An 18,460-nucleotide genomic window follows, 5' to 3' on the forward strand; every position below is an offset into this window, starting at 1 on the left:
AACAGCTGTTATCTTGATTTAACATTTTTTATATCGCTCACACATTTTAGCAGCTGCTTTGGCTAAGCTGGCACTAATTGCTCTTTAAATTTATTGTATGTATGTTCATATTACATATACCTATGTGTGTGTGTATATTGTAATTTGTTTGCATGCTAAATCAGAAAACTTTTAAATTACCATAAGAAATTGACTGCATTTTATTAACAGAGTAAAACTTAAAAATGAGCTGCAAGCAAGAATAAATAATGACTTGAGTTACAAGTGCTTAAATAAAAATCAAAACAACTTTAAGCGCATTTGGCACCTTGTCAACGTTTACCATCACTTCATCTTTTCCCCCTCCCTTTTTATACCCAGCTGTACTGGTACACAGGGTATTATGACTTTGATTGGATAACGGTTGGTTGAACAGGCATAAAGGAATCGAGATAGATATAGACTTCCATATATCAAAATCACCAGTATCGAAAAAAATTTTATTAAACCATGTCCGTCCGCCCGTTAACACAATAACTTAAGCAAATATTGAGATATCTTCACCAAATTATAAAAGATAGAATGATGAGATATGAAAGTTTTTGCACACACTAACATTGTCCAGGGAATTAAAACACATTTGCTACGCTGGCTAGGCCATGTTTTGCGAATGAAAGGTGATGCTACTGCCAAGAAGATATACTTTTCGGAGCTCGCCTACGGAAGCAGAGGAAGAGGGTGATCCTAATTATTACTAATTATAGTTCTTATGCTTCCTTTCCACCTTGTTAACTATTTCTCTTTCCTTGTCCTTCGCCTTTAATTTCGCTTTGTCTTTTCGTAAAGACCGTAATTCTCGATTTCTATTGTTCCCCTTTCGTGTATGTCCACTCAATTCCTGTCTTGCGTAAATACTTTCACATCAAACACAGTTGTTTACATTAATTTTTAAGATATTTCCAGTGTAGAATTGGGAAATTTTAATATAATTTTACAAACTTCGGGCGGAAAATTCAAAAACCCAATATAAATGCATTGAAGGTAAGTAATTTCGTTTGTAAGTGGGTTAATTTACACTTCAAAATAACATGTACTTTTTCCCCTCAGTATGTTGCTCACGTAATTTCATCTACCATTTACTGCTAACTCGCTGTCCTCCCTAATATAATATTCATGTGCCCTGTTTATCATTCTCTACACTGCTCTCCCGCACCGCTGTTCATTATATGCATTGTCCTACCGCTAAAATTCAAAAAATTAAATGAAATCGTAGACAAAAGAAAATTTAATGAAAGCCAAAGTGTAAGTAGTAGTCATCGTCGTCGTCGCCGTGGAAGTGCCAAGCTAGTAAACGAATATAAAAACAATACTAACAACAACAACAAAAAATTATATTGAAATTTGCTGGAACTAAGTCAAAAAGGATCATTAAATATTTCCGCCACAAGTAATTTCTGACAATCACCAAATCGTACGAGGCTTCATGTCATTCCATCGTCAAAGCTTATCGCCCGCGTTGAATTCTGCCGCGTGGTATGCAAACATACAGACACTTTATACAAGTATTTGTATGTATGTATGTATTTATGTCAGTTTGCTAGCATCTATATCTATGTATATATGTACATATATGAAAAAGGATACGTGCCATGTCATGACGCTCTCATAAAAATATAAAGTCACCAACTGTTTGCACTCCACGCAGATTCGTCATTTTATGGATTTAACTAACACACACGTGCTATTGCACTTCCATGCATATGCATACATCCACACATATGCATATTTTTTATGTTGGTCACATTTGTAAGATTGTTTTCTTGTTTGCATGGCGTGAAGCCAGAAAAGTGTCCTTTTTTTGCTTTGTTGTATCGACAAAATGTTAGCAGCCTATTCATGTACCTATGCATGTGTGTGTTTCTTACATTCACTGTTACTTACATTTCTTCATGGTGAGAGACCCTCTTCGGATGTTCACTCACAGGAAGCTAACGAAGTGTTTTCGTCATTCTCGCTCTAACGAATTGCCTCTTTTTATCCTTGCTCTCTCACATATCCACACATATGCATAACCGTATGTTTCTGTGTTTTTGTTAACAGTCGCTAACAGCTGTTATCTTGATTTAACATTTTTTATATCGCTCACACATTTTAGCAGCTGCTTTGGCTAAGCTGGCACTAATTGCTCTTTAAATTTATTGTATGTATGTTCATATTACATATACCTATGTGTGTGTGTATATTGTAATTTGTTTGCATGCTAAATCAGAAAACTTTTAAATTACCATAAGAAATTGACTGCATTTTATTAACAGAGTAAAACTTAAAAATGAGCTGCAAGCAAGAATAAATAATGACTTGAGTTACAAGTGCTTAAATAAAAATCAAAACAACTTTAAGCGCATTTGGCACCTTGTCAACGTTTACCATCACTTCATCTTTTCCCCCTCCCTTTTTATACCCAGCTGTACTGGTACACAGGGTATTATGACTTTGATTGGATAACGGTTGGTTGAACAGGCATAAAGGAATCGAGATAGATATAGACTTCCATATATCAAAATCACCAGTATCGAAAAAAATTTTATTAAACCATGTCCGTCCGCCCGTTAACACAATAACTTAAGCAAATATTGAGATATCTTCACCAAATTATAAAAGATAGAATGATGAGATATGAAAGTTTTTGCACACACTAACATTGTCCAGGGAATTAAAACACATTTGCTACGCTGGCTAGGCCATGTTTTGCGAATGAAAGGTGATGCTACTGCCAAGAAGATATACTTTTCGGAGCTCGCCTACGGAAGCAGAGGAAGAGGGTGATCCTCACTTCTCTGGAAGGGCCAGGTGGAATTCGATGTAAATTTCCTTGGTGTTACCAATTGAAGCCACTTAGCGGAAGGTGGAAGCGACTTGTTGGGAGGCCAAACCCGTCTAAATGGTAAAGTACCAACGAAGTAAGTATTTCCAACGAATAAAAATACTAGGGAAACTCATTTAACCTTATAAATGCCTTATAAAGTGTGTGAACGTAAAAATTAATCTAGTGCGTATACGAGCTGTCAAATTTTGTATGAAAAATCATTTACACAATTTGTATAAATTTACGCGCACATTTCATGGTGTAAACGCGGTAAACTCAAAGGAATGCAACCTTGCAGACATTACAGCAGGCATTTCCATCAGAAATCTCAAACATCAGCAAGTCATTTACAAGAATATGTTAGTAAAGGCGTTTTAGTTTTGATTTTTCACTTAATCTTGGCATTTTTTAATTTGGATAACAATCAAACATTGTCAAATTGGGCAATAATACAGCTGATCGACAATTAAGTTTATCAAGAATATTACTAGGTGCGTTCATATAACAGCGCGTGTAAATGGATATAATTTTACACCTTATAAGTTTATATGCTTTAGTGTGTCCCCCTACTGTATTGATGGCAAAATATTGCTGATTTAGCATTTTCTTTTGGGCTTGTTCGTACTTGTTTGATCATGCAGCGTTGCAATTACGGCGGCGCCATGGTATGGCAGTAGCGTGCTCCATTTACCACGCCGAGGATCCGGGCTTCAACATCAAAATTTATAAAAAAAAAGTTGTTTCAATTAGAAAACGGTTTTTCTAAGGGGGCAATCCCTCGGAAGTGATTAGACAAATACTCCGACTATATTTCTGCCATGAAAAGCTTCTCAGTGAAAACTCATCCGTCTTGCAGATGCCGTTTGGAGTCGTCATAAAACAAGTAGATCTAGTCCCGCCAATTTCTAGGGAAAATAAGAAGGAGCACGGCGCAAATTGGAAGAGAAACTCGGCCTAAATCTCCTTGGAGGTAAAACGCGCCAAGTATTTTTTTTATCTTAAGAACCTCCACTTTTGCACTAGCCTGGAAGGAAATAAATGTATTAAATCAAATTGTTTGGTACATATTTTTACTCACAAAATTAACCGCAAAAAATCTCCAACTTCTTTAGATGTAACTTTATTAAAATCTCACACCTTTCGTCCATGCACTATTACCGCAAAATGATTCCCAATAATTCAAGTTCTTGAAACCAATTAAGTACACAATTGCAAATAAAATCCATTAAATGATAAGAAGAATAACCATTAAAGTGTCAATAACAATTTTTCAGTTACCTACATTCAAACGTACTTAGGTACATACGTTTATTGTACGTACGAATGTAACCTTTTCGAGAACATCTCCCTAATTACTGTGTAACACTTCAGTGCTCAAAACTGTAATAGCATAACGAATTAGGGTGACAGTCAATTATTCATTGGCAAGGCGAGAAGGGGATGTGTTCGGTAGCAGCCTTACAAGGAACAGAGGCTACAAAATCGGTGTAGTATGTTAAGGGTGTGGAATATGGTTTGGCACATTTGAAGTCGCACAATAATTATGAAAAAGGGAATATTTGAGTGATAGGTGTGATATAAGAATGGGTACGCAACAAAAAACGTGAGTAAGTACGCTTGTATGCATGGGCAGATCTACAATGGATAGAATAATAGGCCTTGGCGATTTTTTATATTTATTAAACATGATTTTAGTATGCGAGATAATCGGTTTTACAAAGCTGAACAATTTAAGCAAACCTACAATGGCCATTCCTATTAGGGCTGCCGTTTTGTGGGTTATTTTTGGGGAACTCTATTGGTGGGGAATTTCATTTCAAAAATTATCTACCAATAATAGGAATTCCGTTAAGTTTCTGAAATATTTATTAATATTATTATTTCGTGTTAACGTTTACAAACCATTTATGAAATCAAGGGCCTCACTCTCTATTACGAAACGAACGTTCGTTTCGCTTCAGAGACGAACCGCTAGTGTTGTTGTTGTAGTTGTTGCAGTGCTTCGCCCCATCCAATAGGCGCGACCGATTACATTGTCCAAAAGGAGACTTGCAGTTTCAACAGGGGTGGACCATAGTGAGAGGGGTGTTAGAGGAGTTGGTTCAACATTACAATTGAAGAGATGGTTGGTGTCATGTGGGGACACATTGCAAGCAGGACATAAATTTTGTATGTCGGGGTTGATTGGCAAGCCTGTATTTTATTCCAGTTAGTAGCCTTTGGGCTTGGCGACCATACCGTGGACGAGTAGCATCCAATCGGCTGGCCAATTGCTTTGTAAGTGGTGATGAGCGTTTCTTTATCTTTACCTCAAGAGATTTGAGGTTTTTATTACAGCTCTGGATTTTCGGTACAATTGCGGTTGCATGCTCTCCAAAATGTAGATCCTGATCGAACGTCACACCCAAAATTTTTGGATGTAATGCCATCGACGTGGATATCCAATATGGTCGACATTTGCCGTGTCCATATGAATCGCTATTATATTTTCACCATGTTAAACGATGGCAACATATCGTTTGACACTCGCTTTCGCCTTCCTGTTTGATATAAAGTAAGAAAACGTAAAGACCGAACGAAACTCATAGAGTATACCATTGCTAGACGAAATCGTTTGGAGGCGAATCGTTCGTCTGAGCTAACGTTCGCAATACAGAATGAAACCCTAAATCTGGCAACAGTACAAGTAACTTTTTTGTTGACAGCAAGTTTATTTGGTTAATTTCAAATATTTAATAGAAGATAAAGTATCCACAAACGAAAGCATTAAAGAAAACATCTGATTGCTGATTTTGTTCGTTGGAAACTTAGCAAGTTAAACTCTTAATGAGAGTAAATTTTGGTGGACAATTCTTGCTACAATTTCCGGCCGAACACACCAATTTTTATGCGCTGATACTATGAAGTCAATTGGTGCTTCTAACAAACACAGCCGGTGATCAATCGTTCAGCGATAACTTTTTGTGTACCGTTGAGAATTTTTGATTCACTCAACGATTTGGTTTTTACGACAAATTACTGAGCATAATTTTTTTCGCCACATTCACTCAACGTTTTTATGCGGCCATCTGGCAGTTATTTGTCATTATAAAGCAGTGATTTTCGAACTCTAAGTCACGACCCTTTGATAGATACCGCGCTTATCTGCAAAATTTGTGTTTGCTGAAAGCGCGTCTCAAAGCGACAAATCTTCGCCTTTTCATCATACAAAGTTAAATCTTGAAACACAGTAGATTTAAGTTAAATAAAAAAATAAAAAAAAGTTAAATCCCCATAAAATCTTGTATCATTTGTCCAAACTATACAACAATTTTGACATGGTAATCTCCAGACACTTCACAGGTGGGCTAGCACCCAGCTGACATTGGCTTTCTGGGTAAAACTAGACATGGGGAGGTGTTTGCGAGTGGCAAGAGGAAGGAGGAGCGATGTGCCCTAACTGAATTACGTTGGTCTGTTCATTTGCTTTCCTCGCCAGTTCATTAGCAACACAGTTCTCAGGTACACACTGTGACTCGGGACCCACATCATCATTGTGGTGCACCGAGAGGCTAGTTCGTTTACCGACTATCTGTATTCTACCTTAACCTTTGTGGAAGTGCTCCTGCTTGAAGAACTCGCTGCTTGGCTATCAGAGTAGATTGCATTGAACGTGAGATTCTGTGAAGTGAATCCCCCTTTTATAAATTGATAACTTCTCATTGGGCACTTTCAGCGAACACAAGTGTTTATCAATCGTTGAGTGATAATTTTCTAACCGCACAGTTGAGTATTTATGATACACTCAACGGTTGGGAGTTTACGTCAAATTACTGAGCATATATATTTTGATCCATCGCAACAAGATGTTGAATCAACTGCGCACAAATCGTGGATTCGTAATTGACCGTTTTAGTAGTCAAATGAACAAAAAAAGTTGTTGCGACAGCTTTGTACGAAATTACCTATGTTGCCATATAAATAAATAAATGTAAGGCGCGATAACCTCCGAAGAGATATAAGGCCGAGTTTCGCTTCCAATTTCCGTCTTGCTCCTCTTGATTCTCCCAACAAATTGGCCGGACGGAACCTACATGTTTTATTCCGACTCCGAACGGCATCTGCGAGGCAGATGAGTTTTCACTGAGAGCTTTTCATTGGCAGAAATACACTCGGAGCGCTTGCCAAACACTGCCGAGGGGCGACCCCGCTTAGAAAAATTTTCTTCTAATTGAAAAACCTTATTTCTAAAATTTTGATGTTGCTTTGCCTGGGGTGCGAACCCAGGGCATACGGTGTGGCGGGCGGAGCACGCTACCATCACAGCACGGTGGCACTTGATAACCGAGCGTCAATTGGGCTTACGTCAAATATGCTGGCACACATTAAGCATTATACACTTTATTATTTTGTTTTATTAAACGCACTTTAACCAAATTTTATATTTTATAATTTATTTAATTTATAGTTTTGGACTTCGCTTTGCAAATAAAAATTAAAATAGTAGTCACAAAACTGATTCTCAATTCTTTCGGTTGCAGCTCAGCTCATTCTCAATTTCTTCTCTCGCATGTAGTTGTCACACTTCATTGTTTCGAACAAAACTTGTATAAATGTTTGACATAACATTTTAAATAGAGAACATGTAAGCTATAGAAAAGTAAAGAATCAAATCGCAGGAAGGTAGTTCACCAATGGAGTAACTTTACATGTAATGCGGCAAGTTGAATTTTCGTAACACTTTAAGTTGAAACGATTCCACAACAACTCAAACTTTATGTTGTCGGAAACATCAACATTAAAAAAGGATGTTCTTTATTATCTTATTAAATTCGTTCGCGTGAGTGAAAATTCGTAAAAACTTCAACAAAATGTTACTAAAATTGGAAATATCCTGTTCGTTCAAACAAAACTTGTGCAACAAGAGGGCGCAATTTTGCATTTCGCTTGGAGAAGAAGTTGCAAAATTGTACCCGATAAATAGGTGTCCCGGTATCTCATAATTGTTTGCACAGTAAATTCAAAAAAGGGTTTTTCGTTTTGTATTGATAACTGAAAAATTAGTTTTTTGTTTTTTCCCATTTTGTGTGTTTTTTCGATTTGGTGGTTTTCTTATTTTGGTATTTTTTTTAAACAAGTGGCACCATCGTCATAAGTACAAAGTAGAGAGCGCAGTGAGCGTAAAATTCTCTTTGAAATTTGCTCATGTATTGACTATTGATCGCTGTTGAAATTACCAGTGAGATCAGTTGTGTTAACAGAAAAATCAGTAAGATTGACCAGGAATCTGTCAATTTTACAGAATTTTGTTAACTTAAGAGCGAAAATTTATCTTCTGTTGAAATGACCAAACTAATTTGTTCGTTTGACAAAGAACTCGGTCGAATTAACCGTAATACGATCAATTTCACCGAATCTCCGTTAAGTCAAGAACAACAGAACCGATTTGTTGATTTTACTAGCTCCATTTCTTACAGTGTATAAATATAACTTATATTAATCTTAAAACTCAAAAGTGCTTCTTTTTGTATATTTATATATTCACTACTACCCTGAATCGCTTCAACCGATTTGGATGAAATTTGGTTTATGGATAGTGTAGAATTTGTATATGTAATACTCCAATATTTCTAGTAAAATATGCTCACGATAAGTTTGAAAGAGACTGATAGTTAAATGCTTCATATCCGTAACAAGATTTGAAATATAAAATTGAATATGTTCGATCGGTTTTCTACAAGCATGCCATATCTTCCTAGTTACTTTAAAAATCGACATAAGTAACTTGCATCACAATTTTGAATTTAAAAAATTAGGACTAGAGTAATTACATTCACACTGCCCAACAATAAATAGCACTTTAAAATTTTTTTCATTTAACTCCTTTGTAAAAAATGTGGAAATTGCTGGATTTGGTATGGAACGTCCATTTACAGAAAAATTCGAAAAATATCTCTTGTTATTAGAGTTTAATCTCTATCGTCTGGTTTTTCAGTGCGACTTTGAGTTAACTAGAGTTTCATATGGTCACTTTGGCCCTTTAACTGAGAGGAACAGTAAGCAGCAAAGTTAGATTGAAATTAGTTCTTTGCCGAAGCTGCCCAGCCCCGCTCTAAAGTGAGATCGACTGTTTTAATAGGAGTTTGTGTGTTATCTACAAAATAGTCTAAGGAGTTCAGTAACTTAATTTTTCAATTATTTTAGTTTAAAATTATCGATTTGTGTATTTATGTTGTCCTTAAAAATAATATTTACAATAATAATAAAAAGAGATACACAAATACACATTAAGTGATACATTTCGGTATATGATTTTGCTAGGATAACATATTACAACAGACACAGTAAAAGATCCATACGAAGTCATTAGTTGGTCATATACTAAAATTGATTATTTTCCTTTCCTCTCACCGCTATAAATTCGCATTCAATTTACGTACACTAGGCTTCGTAATTTGCTTCGTCGTTACTTTCTGCTTTGATAGTTTCTGGTACCAATACTTCATATTCAGATATGTTCACCTCAGTTGAATTGTTTGGCATATACATTACTCTATGCGAACCACCAACCACAGCTCCTTCCCATACATGTCCATTTGAATCGGCCACCCATTTATGTTTGAAACTATTTAGTAACTGTACGTTTTGACTAAACCATTACTGCTATGTGAAGCGTATGCGACACCTTTTGCCGGTGCATAGGCGGCAGGCAATAGATCTTGAAAATAGACACGTGCTACATATGTTGGATTACCATCTGGATCTGTCCCAGTTTGCATAGCATCATATGGCTCAGGTGGGGCCATTGGTACAAGTCTAGATCCATTTACTTCTAACTCGAAAAGTGGTGTCCACATAGGGATATTGGTATACATATCAGTCGCATCGCAATCATATAATTTCTTCTCCAACTCTGACCGTTCTCCGTAGGGTGCACTCGGTTACGTGTGCATGGTCGTCTACATTCTGGACAATATTTTAGATGATTTAATGCCGCGAAGAAGCAACGATTGAGAAATATGTAAATGGCTACGGTTTATTGCATGATTCAATTACTAGAGGTTTGTTCTCCAATGATGACAGATCTTTGACACTCCCAAATTGAAAAATCTGGACGGGTTGCTTTTACGAAGTAAGGAAAACGGGGAATAATTCAATCCCCTTCAGAGAAATTGTAGTAGACAAGTATCTTTGGTAGTATATTAGTAGTGATAATAAATTTGTAAATGCCAAAAGTTTTTGGGGAAATAATTCATTTTCTACTAAATATTTCGTGAATTGATAAAGTTATGTTGGTTAGGTTATTCTTTCAGAAATTGTTTGAAGAATGCCGTACTTTAGAATTTTATTCAAAAATGCACTATCTCAAAATTTGTTACAAAAACTCCCTATATGAGCATAAGTTCAATGCATTGTCATAATAGGGAGTTAATAGAAAGCATTTTGAGATGAAGCGTTCTTTAATCTTACTCTAATATAGGGCGGTTTTGTGACAAATCCTGAATTGGGAAGTTTTTGAAAAATATTTTGAGATAGCACGATTTTGAACAGGCAGCCGACATAGGTGATACGCTACTCAGCATCCGCAATGAACTGACAAAAACAAAAATAAAAGAAAATGGCTTATTGTCTTAGAACTTTATATTCCTACCTTGACTTTAACAGAAGAGTTAAGCTTTTGTGCGGTCCTGCTAAACAGGGAGTATTCTCCTTTTTATTCTGAAATTTTCGAAAGCTGTTTTCCGTTAAGTATTCATGGAAGCGTTCCGGATAAACCGTTAATTTAGAATATTCGGAATACGTTCATTTGATACTATCTCACGAGATCCGAATATATGAAATAAGTATAGACAAAATATTCTAAATATAAACCGATTCCCCATATTCTTAAATGAAGACGAATGTTCCGAACATACGGAATTAATAGAACAGAAGGTCGACTTTTAATACGCGCCCAAAAATATCGACAGAAGTGCCAAAAGATGCGTATTGACCTCGATAACAATAATTCAAAGGCGGAAATAAAAATTTTAGCTCGTTCAAAAGATATTGACAAAAAACCGAAAAATTACCCCTGGTTGCGTTGGCGGCCTTCAGTCGAGCTTATAAAAAATTACCCTGGCCGGTCCACCAATTAGATGGGACCAAAATTAAATGCGTGCAAAATCCCTTTGTACACAAAATTTGTCACAAAATTGCCAACTGCAAATATCTCCGGACAGAGGTACAATTTTTCTTGTTGTCGAGGTCACCTCTCTCGATATTTTTGGACGCGTATTAGCAGTAGACTCCTGTTCTAGACTTTTACCTGAATAAGTTGACATGCCCAATGAGTACATTTCGTTATGGCATCTCCATTATTTACTAATGACATTTTTACGTGAATCGATATAATAGTCGAGATTTTGACGTTGAACGATGAATTTTGAATTGGTTTAGATTTCGTATATTCATAGGTTTACGAAAGTGCACGATTTCTTGGTGTCCTCAATTTTCATAAAAATACCTATGTTCAATGTTCAGCCATACTAATGGATCAAGGCATAGTTAATAAATTCACCATAAAATTAAAAAAAGAAAAATGTTCTAAGGAATTATGCAGTTCAGTACTTATCCGGTATTTGTAAACTGATTGCTTCCTATTTCTACTACTAATATTTTTCGAAAATTCGCAAAGAAACAACACAGTTAACGGATGTCAATTCGATTTGGGAGCAAAATGGCCACAATTGTAAAAAAATTTGTCTGTCGAGCAAACCTCTTGTGATTGAGTCATGGTTTTATTGAATATATTCAAACGGCTAAAAAAATAATAATTTTTTTGGGAATTTTCACTAGTTTGAGCGATAGAAAAGTCAACACAAAATAGAATTGGAGAAAAAAGTGATGCTGTTTCATACTTTTCCAGGAAAATTGATTTGTATGGTTTTTACTACAATTTTTCCTCTGAATGAAAAAGTAATTTCGAAAAGAGGCAAATTGAGCTTCAGAGTGGAAGTTCAACATGCCGGATTAGAAAGAGAAGCTGCCAACGTCAGTCACCTTGCAATTAAATCATGCTCCAAGTGTTTATTCGGCTATTCTGCCAGTTCTTTGACATTTCAAATCAGCCCTGCAGTCAAACCAACTAGTTGTATACTAGAAGAATACTAGTTTGCTAAAAAACTATACTAGTATGAGTTCTGTCTTTTTTCCATATTACCAACTGGTATTTTTAACACGGCGATGTCCTACGAAATATCAATTGCCAGCCTCTGCATCAGCATCATACCAATTGACAAACTAGTCATTATATACACCAACATCATACCAGATGACATACTAGTCAGCATACCCATCAGACTCATACCAATTAACATACTAGTCAGCCTTTGCGCCAGCATTATACCAGATGGCATACTAGTTATTATATACACCAATATCATACCAATTGACATACTAGTCAGTAGACTGGGTTGGTCCCCATACAAAAAAAAAGTTGCTAATGTCCGCCCCTAAATTTGAAGATTATGTTGAGAGGGTTTCGAAAAATTTTTTTTAATTTTTTTTGATCCTTCGAAATACAGCCAAAAAGGTTTTTTCGTTGTAACTTGGTTATTTGACGACCGATTTTTAAAATTGATATGTCATTATTTTGGCCTGGAGAAGCTCCACATTTCCGTTTAATGCCCTGTTAAGCTACGAAGTCGTTTTCATATGATTAGGTCAGCTAAAAAAATTTTACCCGCCCTAATGTATGTTTTTTTCCTTAACCAAACGAAAGTACTTAAAAATTCAAGAAAATGTTGCTTTGAAACCATATTACTAAAATAATAAACAAAGAAGTTATAGCACTCTCAATATTTATTGCAACTGTTATTTTACCTGATTCTTATTATACTTAGACCTGAAACTCATGATATTTTTGTAGGAAAAATTGCAGGGTTTAGATTGAAAAGTTAATAAAGATATGCCAAATATCAGGAATAGGGGAAGTCAAAGTAAATAAGTGAGTCAAACCTGTAGTTTCGTATTTATAATAATAACGTTATGCGACAAAATCAACTTTTTTTCTGGGTATTGGACAAAACCCACTTTTTTGTAGAGATTGAGGCTTAAGTAAACAAAGTACTATCTCCGTTTTTCCCACATTAAATCCCTCAAGCCAAGAGAACTGCTAGGGTTCATCATGGAAGTCGGATGGGATGAGGTGCTGACCAAAGGTCGCAGTGCAATCCTCAATAAATTATCTATCTATCTAACGGAGAAGTGACGAACCAGTAGTGCGAGCTGCACTAGCGCCGTCCTGTTATGAGTGTTAATGGAGTTCAGAATGGTGGTAGTGATATGCACTTTACGGAAGTCATGCTTATGGCTGGATAACCGAACAATTTCATTTAATTGAGGGAATCATAACGGCTTTAAACGTTTTCGTTACTGACTAAAGGGATAATATCGGTAGATACTGGCTGGGTTTCCGGTCTTTCTCTGTTATTCTGTAAAGGCATAGGTTTGTAACGACAAGTAGAAAAAATGTCCTAGGCTACTGATGCCCTCATGGCACAGATGTTTTGGCATCGGTATAAGTCTTCCGTCTGGGACTATTGATATGGATGGCTTGGCCTTTTCAATAACTTCTTTAACCTCTGTTGAGGTAACGGAGAGGGTTGACTCGTCATGCTTGTGTTTATGTGCCCGTTGATTTGGACGATATCTAGCATTGTCAACTGAAGTATGCATTGCAAATTGGCTACAGAAAGCACTCGCGCATTTCCTCGAGCCGACAGACGAAATTATAGTCAAATGAATTATTTAAATACTAACTAGTATTAATAACACCACAAAATTATGGCCAATGAACTAGAGTTGGGTCGTTTATATCTGAACTTGTTTAATTGACCGGGTCTCTCAACTGAACAAGTGAACTAGATCTTCAATTTCGGTTCTATTTGTTCTTTTAGTTCATTTGTTCTTTTAGTTCGTTTTATCTAATGTTATTCTTTCTCTCATATCGTTCGCGATCATACATACGTACATTCATACATACATACGCAGAAATTCACAGTGAGCACGAATGTCGATGATGCCACTTACACTAAAGATATGTGTGGTCGGTCACCTTTGTGTGTGGCACTGCTACATACACATTTAAATATACCTACACAAAGCATTGCTGCATACACACGCCAATCTATACTTGTAGGCTTTTTCCGCGAGGGCGAGCAGCAGTGAACAAATTTGCTTAAAAAAAACAAGAACAAATGAACAAAAAGAACAACTTGTTCGTTCATCAGAAAAAGAACGAAAGATTCGAATCTCTGAAATGAACGAAAAAGCACAACTCTACAATGAACCATTCTAAAACTGACCATTATGATGAACGCCACACAATTCTAGTCAATTAACTACTCATACACTAACTAGTATGAATAACACCACAAAATTATAGTCAATGAACTATTCAAAAGCTGACTAGTATGAATAAACCCACAAAATTCTAGTCAATGAACTAGAATGTTTGCTGACTACTTTGGCTTTTGACTGCAGGGAGGTTGTGGATACAATTTTTATACCCAGCTGTACTTGTACACAGGGTATTATAACTTTGATTGGATAACGGTTGGTTGTACAGGTATAAAGGAATCGAGATAGATATATCAAAATCATCAGTATCGAAAAAAAATTTTATTGAGCCATGTCCGTCCGTCCGTCTGTCCGTTAGCACGATAACTTGAGTAAATATTGAGATATCATCACCAAATTTGCTACACGAGCTTATCTGGACCCAGAATAGATTGGTATTGAAAATAAGCGAAATCGTATGATAACCACTCTCACTTTTATACATATAACATTTTGGAAAACACAAAAAAAAACTGATTAGTTAGTAAATAACACACCTAGAATGTTGAAATTTGACGGGTGGACTGATATTGAGATTCTTGAAAAAAATTTGAAAACAATTTTTTAAATGGGCGTGGCACCGCCCACTTGTGATAAAATCAATTTTACAAATATTATTAATCATAAATCAAAAATCGTAAAATCTATCGTAACAAACTTCGGCAGAGAGGTTGAATTTACTATAAGGAATGCCTTAAAGAAAAATTAACGAAATCCGTTAAGGACCAAGCTCACTTTTATATAAAAGATTTTTATAAGGGTCGTGGATGAATAAAATAAGCTATCTTTGCAAAAAATAGCTTTGTATCAATGGTATTTCATTTCCCAAGTGGATTTATAACAATAAATAGGAAAAAATTCAAATTTAAAAAAGGGCGTGGCACCGCCCCTTTTATGACTAAACAATTTTCTATGTTTCGAGAGCCATAACTCGAAGAAAAATTAACGAATCGTAATAAAATTGGGTACACAAATTTTCCCTATAGCAGGAAATATTTCTAAAAAAAATGGAAGAGACTACGTCCACTTTTATATGAAAGATTTTTAAAAGGGTTGTGGACGAAAACAATAAGCTATATCTTAGCGAAAAAGAGCTTTGTATCAATAGAATTTTACTTTCTAAATTGAAATATAACATTAAATTGGAAAACACTAAAATTTTTGAAAATGGGTGTGGCACCGCCCCTTTTATGACTAAGCAATTTTCTGTGTGTTCGGAAGCCATAACTCGAAGAAAAATTTACATATCGTAACAAAATTGAGTACACATATTTTCCTTACAGCAGGAAATATTTCTAATACAAATGGATAAGATTGGTTAAAGACCACGCCCACTTTATATAAATGACTTTAAAAAGGGTCATAGGCAAAAATAATAAGTAAAATCTTAGCGAAAAATAGTTTTGTGCCAATCGTATTTTGTGCCATTATAACAAGAAATGGAAAAAAATTCAAATCTTGAAAAAAGGGCGTGGCACTGCCCGTTTCTTACAATGCATTTCCCAACGTTTCTGGAGCCATAACTCGACGAAAAATTTGGTGTTTAACAAGAAATTTTTTCAGTAAAAATGGACTAAATCGGTTAAATCGTTTTCTTTTTTATGAAAGATTTCGTAAAAGTGCGTAAATGCAGGCAATAAGCTAATTCTAGTAAAAGTTAGAAAATTGCGTTAATAGCCCTGCTCTTTATATAATTTTTTTTGTATATACTTATTGTAAACAGTAGGGAAATCCCCATATCTGAAGGAAAAATGCATTATTACCCGCTCAAGATCATTGGTGTTAGCCTCTGTATCCTTTTTGCTTCTTTTAAACGAAAATTAGTTCAGGATAGAACCATATGTTATGTATATGTATGAGGGCGGGTCGATTTAAAAATCGCTCATTGCTCTGTGAAAATCGTATTCTAGGGATCAAAATAAGAAACTTTGCCGAAGGAACCATACCTCTAAAACGAATTCTGGTGTCCCCCAATTTGGGTCGAACTTTTGGGTAGGGGCAGATTTTGAAAAATCCCACTTTGACCCATTTAGAGTGCTCCAATCGAGTCCAAATGTATGACCGACCCCCACTAACTTTGGAGGCCCGACCCACCGATGCCAGTGGCACACCCCCTGGAACCCCCCTGGGGGTTCACCATACACACATTTCAAAAAATCGCCGCTTTACATGAAAAAATCTGCTAAATGGCTATGTTTTTTCTTTATTTTTATTTATTTATTTATAATAATATTTATTATTTATTTATAATAATATTTATTATTTATTTATAATAATATCTATTTTTGCTCTTAAGAAATTTATTTAGTCAGAACATATGTAAATAAAAAATTAATTTAAGTGAGTTATAGAAAAGAAACTAAAAAAAATTATTGTTTGAAGTCTTTTTTACTTTCAAGTCTGGGCAATTTCGCACGGCTCTCTAATGTCGTCGCCATAACAGCCTCTAAATTTTCCGGTATAACCCGTTTGGAAACGCTAGCTAGCAATTGAGCATGTCGTTCCGTTCCTTGTATGTGTGATGGAATTTTTGGATCATTAAACGGTGGATCATCTTGATTTATATTTTCTTTCAATGTATCGTACGGAATGCTTCGCGTGAATGGTGGTTCAAATACGATATTTATATCATTCAAATTGATAATTTCCGTATAAATTGTGCAATTAAAGTTTATATCTGGTTTTTTATAAACTCTAAGTTCCATTGGCTCGTCAACATCGGTTCGATAGCGTAGAATTTTCTTGATGGCACAGTCGCGCTTTTCTTTGCTATCATCAAACAACATTGATAACAAGATATTTTCCGAATGCGCATAATATGAATTATCTTTAATTACTTGATTGACAATTTTGCGTAAACGAGGTTCTAGAAATCGTGACCAACCAATGAACTTGAAAAATAATGCACTGCCGTACACGACAGAGCTGTAATACTTGATATTGAAGTACATTGGCACATAACATTTAATTATACATTCAACCAGAATTCTTAAATTTGCATATGGATTTTCCGTTGTCACATATAATCGCAATAATCTAGCGGCCTTGGTGAGCCACCGAGAATGTAGAATTTTCCCTGGTTTGATGTTAGCCAGATCCACCGGAACCACGCCGCTAGAAATTGCATGGGCCATGTCGTATAAGTACTTCGAATCGGTGGAAAATTCAATTTTTTCTGGAGCAGGGGGCATATTTTGCAACTCAATTTTCTGGAAGCCGTCCACCACCTGAAAATATAAAATAATAAAATAATTAAAAATGGTTGACAATTATAATAAATGAGTGATAGCAATAACTTACCGGAAGAGTTTCATAAGTTTCGATTTGACGGCTCAGTTTTCTGGTTGCCGATCTTGGTCCAGTGCTGGTTGATTTATCCAAAGCTTCAAACAAATGCCGAAACGGAAGTTCGTTGAAGTGTAGAAGGCAAACGAACCAATGCAATGGTCTTTTTAACAGCAACTCGAATCGTCGTATAATTCCACCGTGTGGGCCAGTGTTTGTTGGCTCACCGTCAGTGCATATTCCAATTAATGCATCCAGTGATATATTTTTATCGTTGAAAAACCATTTAATTTGGTTGTTTTGTATTCAGCGGTTTCATGTTCCAGTCTTACGTAACCAATCAATTCAGAATTGGGTTCTCTCAAAATAACAAGACGAGGTTCTTTTACCATCCTAGTATGATACTTCTCATCAATTTTATCTATCGTTAAAATATCATCTTTTCTGCCATCGAATGAAAACGCTAACAATTTGGTATCATCTAACCGTTTGCGAAGCACTTCTTGTCTGTATTTCTCCTTTTCTCTGCAAACTTTCGATTTATCCATGATGAGAGGTTTCCCATGCTTATCTTTAATTTTAAAATCTTGCAAAAGAGCGGTTCCCAATGCTGATGCTACTCTGTCAGGAACACCTAATCTGTCACATACCAAGGCAAAGTTAAAACAATTGTATCTCTCTGTGTATTGTGAACTTGTGCTTCTATCCATATCTTCTTGAACCGGTGGCGGTGCGTATGTTGAATCATCGGGATCTTGGTATGTTGGCATTGATGACATAGACGTTGCTCCTTGCTCTTCAGTTTCCATCATAAATGCATCCATTGTTAGTCTTCTCTGATTATGTTGATCGTGCATGAACTCTTTGAGGAGTTCGGGAACCCAGCCGCGTGCACATGGAGCTGCCTTCAAATCGCATTTACATATTCCAATGTAAAAAATTGTTTCCAGAGGTTTTACATACTCTGTA

At 35.8% G+C, this 18,460-nt stretch overlaps 1 protein-coding gene and 1 pseudogene across 1 annotated transcript in view; both read right to left on the bottom strand.

Moving 5' to 3' along the window:
• LOC137249875 (uncharacterized) overlaps window positions 1–18,460 on the bottom strand; it is a 369,478-nt gene that overhangs the window by 294,741 nt on the left and 56,277 nt on the right. The gene's annotated exons all lie outside the window — the stretch shown is intronic.
• LOC137248519 (uncharacterized) lies at window positions 9,266–11,198 on the bottom strand (annotated as a pseudogene).

Source organism: Eurosta solidaginis, chromosome 4, assembly GCF_040869045.1.
Source record: "Eurosta solidaginis isolate ZX-2024a chromosome 4, ASM4086904v1, whole genome shotgun sequence".
NCBI classification, from domain to species: domain Eukaryota; kingdom Metazoa; phylum Arthropoda; class Insecta; order Diptera; family Tephritidae; genus Eurosta; species Eurosta solidaginis.